The 7036-nt window shown below is 44.9% G+C and overlaps 1 long non-coding RNA gene across 1 annotated transcript; it reads right to left on the bottom strand.

Annotated features, from left to right (window-relative positions):
* Positions 1-1434: 1434 nt before the first annotated feature.
* Positions 1435-7036, bottom strand: LOC108925390 (uncharacterized). Its single transcript, XR_001965401.2, has 4 exons — positions 6823-7036; positions 5895-5997; positions 5402-5503; positions 1435-2116 (listed from the first exon to the last, which is right to left on the bottom strand). It is a non-coding gene; the product is annotated as an uncharacterized LOC108925390 (long non-coding RNA).

Below are 7036 nucleotides of genomic sequence, written 5' to 3'. Positions count from 1 at the left end.
CGTAGGGAATGAAAGATCCCTAATTTGGTCTCAGAATCCTTGTTTTTCAATGGAAACCTAGAATCCATGGGAAGTTATTTCTTCAGGAAAGCTGTGGCACAAATAGGCCTTAAACTGACAACCAGAGCAGATTGCAGGAGCATGTTCTTAACTGTTATTACCTGCTGCCCCCTTTTGCCTCTGAGTAGTGGGTGCCATTGTTGCTAACAGGCCTAACTGGAACATCAAGACCATAGAGCAAACTCATACTGAATTATTTCTCTGTAGCCCCAACGATTGTAATTTTAGTGCAAATACAAAAGATACTTTTGGTTTTAGTACACATCTTTATTATGCCATCATAAAAAGCCCCCGTTTTGCCTTTTTTTAAATGAAGATCTTTGGCTAAATGTTTTTAAAAATTCTTGTTTTTGCTCTTGGCTGCCAGTTTCATTCTGTCACTTAGCAACATGATGAACCATGTTTTTCCGGTCTTCCTTCCACCCCACTCTCTTTAGTCTGTTAGACACCCTATTATGCAGACTGTGCATTTCTGAGCATCTCAGGGCTAATGGTATTCAGGAATACACAGCAAATCCTTGCTGCTTTGAGCCGTCAGTATTTAGCGTCTGATATTGTTTTAAAGTACAGTAAATATGATAACTCAGCAGTAAACAGGCTACCTACCAAGTGCACCACAAGATAGGAGAGCTCGTGCATTTGGATGAAAAATCTCAAGCCTAGCACTGCAGAACGATTCGGTAGCTTTATTTACGTGATTTAATTACTTTGCTCCATGGAACTCATGAGGCAATAAACAGAGAAGGGTTAGAAATTTTTTTTAAAACCTTGTTTATCGAGGTATGTTTGTACACTGACGCAAGCCGCTGACCCCCCGGGTGCACAACTGCCAGTAATTCCATAAACATATGACTGTTTGTTTGAAGATTTCTGTATACCATCTCCACATCTCTGCTCCGTTGTCGGTGCTGAAAGAGTGTTGCGGCGTAACCATAGTGGCCACCAAACTTTCCCTGCTGTAGATCTTACACACTTTACAATGTAGAATAATTTCAATCAGAGAGAAAATGATGCAGTCATAAACAGATGTACTGAAGACAAATTTTGGTTACCCTAAAGAGAACTGCATTTCAATGACTTGATACTAGATCTTAGCATTAGGTTAAGAAATTAAATGATGGCAGAAAACCCACTTCTAAGAGACCGACAATGCGCATGGAGACTGGGTAGGGCAGCGGAAACCCAACAGCGTTCAACCTTTAAAACTTAAACTGACCACTACTTACGCCAAGCCAAATGCCCGCACTTTAGCAGGACCTGATAAAGAAACTGTAGAGATGTCTTTTTTTGATTCCATTGTTCAACATTTGCTGCCCCTAGAGCAGTGCTGTAGTGGCAAAGACGGGAATACAGAAATATGTGGGTTTATTTGATATGTTTTTTGTAGAGTAAATCCAGATATATTTCTTGAAGATATCAGCCTGCAGTTACTGGAGTAAAATCACGGTCCCATGTTTTCGTAGTTGTTGAAAAACATCATAATAATGAAAACTGCAACTGTCCAAACCTTTGGAAGTGTCATTATTATGATGTATTTCAGTACTGGAAGGAGTGTCAGAATTCTGTGGCATATTACCCACCGGGCAGGTCAACGGTCTGCCGTGTGAAAAGATGTAATGATATTGTTAACTAACTTTTTGTCTTGCACTGTATCGAAGGGGTTTCGCTCAGCGCTCGTGCTCCAATATGGCCTATGGTTTGCAAAGCTTTAAGAGACAGTGACTACTTGAACACAAATCAATCTCTTGCCCCAGAAATCCATGCATCATCAAAAACTAGAATGGGGCTTTCAGAGAAAGAGTTTAATTGAAAAACAATCCTGGTAAGATTAAATATTATGTCTTACACGGTACGCTTCCCCACCCCTCTCTCTCCCTCCTTCTCAACCTATGCGAACCATTCCTTTTTTTATGGTATTTCCTCGGTGCCCTGTAACGCAGCTGAGGTTCCGTCAGCCCCGAAACCTTAGTTTAGGTGATCATCTCCTTCTTCTCATCCTCCTCCTCTGTGTCACCCTTCGTTCATCTCAGCTGTGTTCTTGATAGAAACACTCGAACTAAAGAGGAGAACAAAGAAAACAGGTGACCTTCACCTTTATTGGCTGATGTTTCAAGATTTGTGCCGAAGACAAGAAGGACAAGTAAGTATCCTATTTCCACATTAGCCATATGCTGTTCCATAGGTAAGTTTATGGTTTTGCTTGTTCGTATTGGGTGTCAGTGTTTGTATTTTTTTACAAGGCTTGAAAGGTTTTGAATGTAATTTTTTTTATTTCTAGAAAATATAGAGGAATGCATTATTTTGGAATGTTTGGCAACCTAATGTGTGCCTATTTATTCAATTAAAAAAATTAACCAGCTAAAAAAAGACTGCAATGTTGACTGCTTTCAACTTAAAAATCCATCTTTCATTTTATTCCTGATCTATAATGAATGATCTTTGAGAAGCTTGAAAAGTAAGTGATATTCCCAAATTGCAACGAGAAGAACATTCAAAGCACATGATCACCATGGTCTTAAATAGTGTCGGGCAGGTTTTAGAAACTGTTGCCATTAGGATCTCTGTATATTTTCCTTAAATGTGCTTGTCTGATACTAGAACACTCTTAGAATTTATTTCCAGGAGCCGCAGTGACAAATACCTCAGCATCGGCGTAAATGTGCGAACGCTACCCCAACATCATGTCTTCCATAATTAGCGAGGCAAGGCAGAGGTTTGAATTTGCTCCCTGGATGGAGACAACACCCATCAGAAACAGATATATTTATGGATCAATGAACATTTTCTGAAAGCTGTAAGTAAACTGTAAATGTTCAAAAATGTGAAGTCAGAAAGGAGATTTTTGCAAGTTCCAGTTACTGTCATATTCATTCCCCTCTGGGTAGGAAGCGGAAAGGACCGAGCGCACGTCTCAGCGCACTCTGACCGCTAAGCCTCTCTGCCTCCGGAGCAGCTGGCAGAAACTGGCCCGCAAAATTCACATCGATAGTTCACTCCTCAGGGAGATGTCTGCCCGTCGCCGGTGCGCGTGTTCCCGCAGCGACGTCGTCTTCATCTAAACACTCCGAAAAGAAACGTCTAAGAGCTCCTTCGCTGGAGAAGTTGGTGTCGTGCTGGAATTTCTGTGCAAGAGAGTTTCATTCACTATTTAAACATGAAATGCGGGCAGAGCCAGGGTGAAGCAGGATGACTAAAAGAAAAAGATTAGGGAAAAAAAATGACAGAAAAGGCAAAATTCCTGCCGTTTATTGGTGATCGAGTCCACACGCTGAACCGTCACAGTCAAAATTACGCACCTGTATAAATAGGTAGAAAACTGTAAGTGGCTTCGCATACGAACCTAACATTGCAAGTTGCTTTGGAGACAATGACCGGCGAAGGGAATAAATAAATGTAACTAAAGGGCTGAGAGAGAATATGATCTTTCACAATTTATTTTCTGATGTCGCTGCAGTTTTCATGTCGAGTGCTTAACGCGCTCAGCTCTGTGCTCCGTACTGCTTTCCGCATGAAAGTGCACGAGCCGAGTCATAAATCTCCAACAAGTTATACGGCACCTAAAACATTTAATTGTTCCTATGTTTCAAATGACTGTTTAATTCCAGATCTCATTAAACTTTACAGAATGTCGCATGTATTTATTTTTTTAGGTGATGCTTTTGTCCAGAGTAATTTGTACCACATGGGGGCATGGTGGCGCAGCGGGTTTGACCTGGTCTTCCTCTCCGGTGGGTCTGGGGTTCGAGTCCCGCTTGGGGTGCCCTGCGATGGACTGGCGTTCCATCCTGGGTTTGTCCCCTCCCGCCTTATGCCCTGTGTTGCCAGGTTAGGCTGTGGTTCACTGTGACCCCCCTTAGGACAAGCAGTTTCAGACAGTGTGTGTGATTTGTACCCCCACCCTACCTACAATTGTTCACCCATTTCTACACCTGAGTATTTTTCACTGGAGAAATTTAGGGTAAGTACCTTGCTCGAGGTGCTCCGGGTGCTGGTGGGATTTGAACTCGTGAGCTTTGGGCCCAAAGGCAGCGGCTCAAATCATTATGAGAGCAGCTGCCCGTGTGTTTAAATTTTGGAATTATTATCTATATGTGCCGTAGGTGAAGCGGACAGAAAGGCAGATCGTGACGCATTTCCCACCGGTTAGCTAGCGTGTTGGTGTGAGCGAATGAGTGTGTTACCTTCGGCTCGTGGTTCCACACTGACCAGAGTAAACAGAGCCAAGTTGCGTCACAATTCTGCTTAGCGCGGGAACGTCACCGCGGAACGACACCCATCGGACAGAGCGTGACCGACCTTCTATCCGATGGGTGTCGTTCTGCGGTGACGTAAGAGGCGAGAGCAGGTGACGGAGAGAGCGGCGATGGCGACGGGGGACGTCACGCAGGTCGTCGCGCGGGGGACGAGGAACTAGATGTGCGTGAGAACGGGGCGAGAGGTCGACGGAGAACACCGAGCACGAGCTGAGACAGAGGTCTCGGGGAAGGAGGAGGATTGGCGCAGCTGGAAGAGAAGGAATAAGCGGCAGCGCAAGATGCAGTGACAGAGAACAGACTTTCCACCCTCTGCGTTCTTATGTAGTACTTGAGAGTTTTAAATTAAACACCGGCAAAACAAACTCATTCCACAGGATGAGTCACTGACATGGGGGGGGGGGGGGGGGGGGGTGAGGAAAAAAATAGGAGGGAGGGACAGCAGAGAGAGAGAGAGGCGGACTGGTCCCAGAGAACGGAGGTGGACCATGATGTGAAATCTTGGGATCGTTCTTGTGGGACTTCGTCTTTAAAGCCTTTACAGGTAGTTTTATCTCCGGTGATTTTTTTTTTTCCTAGCGACAATTAAGAGGCAATTGCTGCACGGTATGATACGCAATTCGAGTAGATGAGTGTTTCACAATTAAATGAGGGGTGACTAGTGTGTCGTACCACTTGTCTCTGGTGTGGCACCCACAGAAACAAGAGTATTTCAGAGAAAAAAAAATTACATTCTTAGTGTTTTTTTTTTTAAAATATAATATTTAACAATGGGGGGCGCGGTGGCGCAGTGGTTTGGACCGGGTCCTGCTTTCCGGTGGGTCTGGGGTTCGAGTCCCGTTTGGGGTGTCTTGCGATGGACTGTCATCCCATCCTGGGTGTGTCCCCTCCCCCTCCGGCCTTACGCCCTGAGTTGCCGGGTTAGGCTCCGGTTCCCCGTGACCCCGTATGGGACAAGCGGTTCAGAAAGTGTGTGTGTGTATTTAACAATGGATCTGGCTACGGAAGCACAGTCCCGCAAGAGGCAGGCCGAGAGAGATCGAACTTCCCAGCATGCCGATGAAGTTTTAATGTGTCTGACCACATACCTCTGGGAAACTTAGGACATCCTCCAACACTGCATCACACACCGCTCTGAGCGGGTGATGAGGAGCAGGGATGCTGGGAGGGCTGTGGTCAGGGGGCGTGGCCTGTGCCAATCGCATGGCCAGCAGGAGGGTGGCAGTGATGACATCAGCAAAGGAGGAGGAAACAAGAGCAGGTGATTGAGTGGTACGCTCCAGGTAAACCGCTGCCACCCAAGGTAATACTTTTTTACAGTAGGGCTTTTCATTCATTTTGTATGAAATGATCCTCCTGTACAAGAAAATGCTTCCAGTTCCATCGTTAATACAGTATATTCATTAGAATAGTATTAGAATTAGAACTATATCTAATGTATAATACAGTATTCAGATTTTTGGTACATTTTAAGTAAACTACATTTAAATGCAATTCACTGTGTATTCTGTGTCAAGTGTTACTTAATGTTACACTTTTAAGCTTATTTTCGGTTCCGTAATTAAATGCAATCCAGCTCACCGTGTACTGTTCGGATTTGGAATCATCCTTTTTGATCTTGCAAGTCGGCCCTGTAGCTTTCTTTGATGAGGACGTAACATGCGAAAATATGCTGTGGCATGTGCTGAGTAATGAAATCAATAAAAAAAATCAATTTTTCCATTAAGAATAGCATAAGAAAACATCATTCCCATTAAGCGGCAAAGGTCAATCTGTGTACTCAAATAAGGCTGTTTTAAAATAATTGTTTTGACATAACAGTGATTTTTTTTCTAAGAAACAGGTATGGCGAGAGGGGGGGTGTGGTGGCGCAGCGGGTTGGACCTCGTCCTGCTCTCCGGTGGGTCTGGGGTTCGAGTCCCGCTTGGGATGCCTTGTGATAGACTGGCGTCCTGTCCTGGGTGTGTCCCCTCCCCCTCCAGTCCTACACCCTGTGTTGCCAGGTTAGGCTCCTGCTCCCTGTGGCCCCATATGGGACAAGCAGTTCAGGTGGTGTGTGTGTGTGTGTGTGAGGTATGGAGAGGCAAAAACAAAAAACACTGGCCTGCTTTCACACAATATATGATATCCATCATTAAAGTGGAAAAGAGAAAAATTATTTAGATTTAAACCAATGAAAATGCAAGATAAAATACGCATTCTTTTTTTTATGCATCTATTGCTTATCCGTGTGTAGTTTTTTAATCCGAAACCTTTGCCAAATACAGCTTCCGATTTTTACTATATATATAAACGAAAATCTAAATTACCTACAATTAGGGAGGCTGCAGACAAGCGGAAGCATTACGAACGAACGCTGTCGAACGCCACGTTAAAAGCTTCACGCAACTGAAACGAAACTCCAGAGAGGACGCAAACTCCTGGACGACGGCCCCGACGCACACCTCGTCCGCTAGATAACGGGTGCGAAACGCCACCGTGGCATCGTTTCCTCGCCGCCTACACGCACCTTTCTGCGTCACCTTCCGTTTGCAGCGAAAGCGACGCTGCTCCACCATCCAGGTGGGAGCTGCTCACGTCTCACGATGCACGTGTCACGTGACAGAAATGCCGTTATGGCAGATGTGTCCAGGTGCCCTCGCTGCAGCTCGCTCGGGTCACGCGTCTGCCTCCTCTCTCAGCTCCCGCAGTCTCAGCATCTCCCCTCGACTCTGGGTGCCTTC

Source organism: Scleropages formosus, chromosome 13 (genome assembly GCF_900964775.1).
Source record: "Scleropages formosus chromosome 13, fSclFor1.1, whole genome shotgun sequence".
In the NCBI taxonomy this organism is placed as follows: domain Eukaryota; kingdom Metazoa; phylum Chordata; class Actinopteri; order Osteoglossiformes; family Osteoglossidae; genus Scleropages; species Scleropages formosus.
The sequence above is the reverse complement of the archived record's forward strand: the minus strand, read 5'-3'. Positions and strand labels throughout refer to the sequence as shown.